General features: G+C 37.8%; 1 long non-coding RNA gene across 1 annotated transcript; it reads right to left on the bottom strand.

The window, feature by feature from the left end:
• On the bottom strand, window positions 1–360 carry LOC104775315. Its single transcript, XR_765833.1, has 3 exons — window positions 332–360; window positions 116–200; window positions 1–36 (listed from the first exon to the last, which is right to left on the bottom strand). It is a non-coding gene; the product is annotated as an uncharacterized LOC104775315 (long non-coding RNA).

Genomic DNA, 360 nt, shown 5'->3' with positions numbered 1-360 from the left:
TGAAGCAAACTCCACAGGGTGACCTTTGCATAAAACCTGCAACGGATAGGATATGGATTATTAAATAGAACGAGGAGTAACCAAAAACAAAAACTCATCACACAGGGAAACAGACCTCAATAGGGGTTGATATCTTCTTCTCACAGATTTTATCATACTTTTGCTTCTTATCAACAGCCTTAAGACCCTGCCATGGAAGACTAAAAAAGGAGGTTCATGAAAATAGGAACACAAGAAACAATCAAGTAAGTCTCTGAAAAGAAGGAATAACAATACCCTGCAAAAACACAATGTTAGCTAGTTTCTTGCAAGTCAAAAAGCCAACACACACCTTCCTCTTAGGAAATACAGAAGCACATA

Source organism: Camelina sativa, unplaced genomic scaffold (assembly GCF_000633955.1).
Source record: "Camelina sativa cultivar DH55 unplaced genomic scaffold, Cs unpScaffold12062, whole genome shotgun sequence".
NCBI lineage: Eukaryota > Viridiplantae > Streptophyta > Magnoliopsida > Brassicales > Brassicaceae > Camelina > Camelina sativa.
The sequence above is the reverse complement of the archived record's forward strand: the minus strand, read 5'-3'. Positions and strand labels throughout refer to the sequence as shown.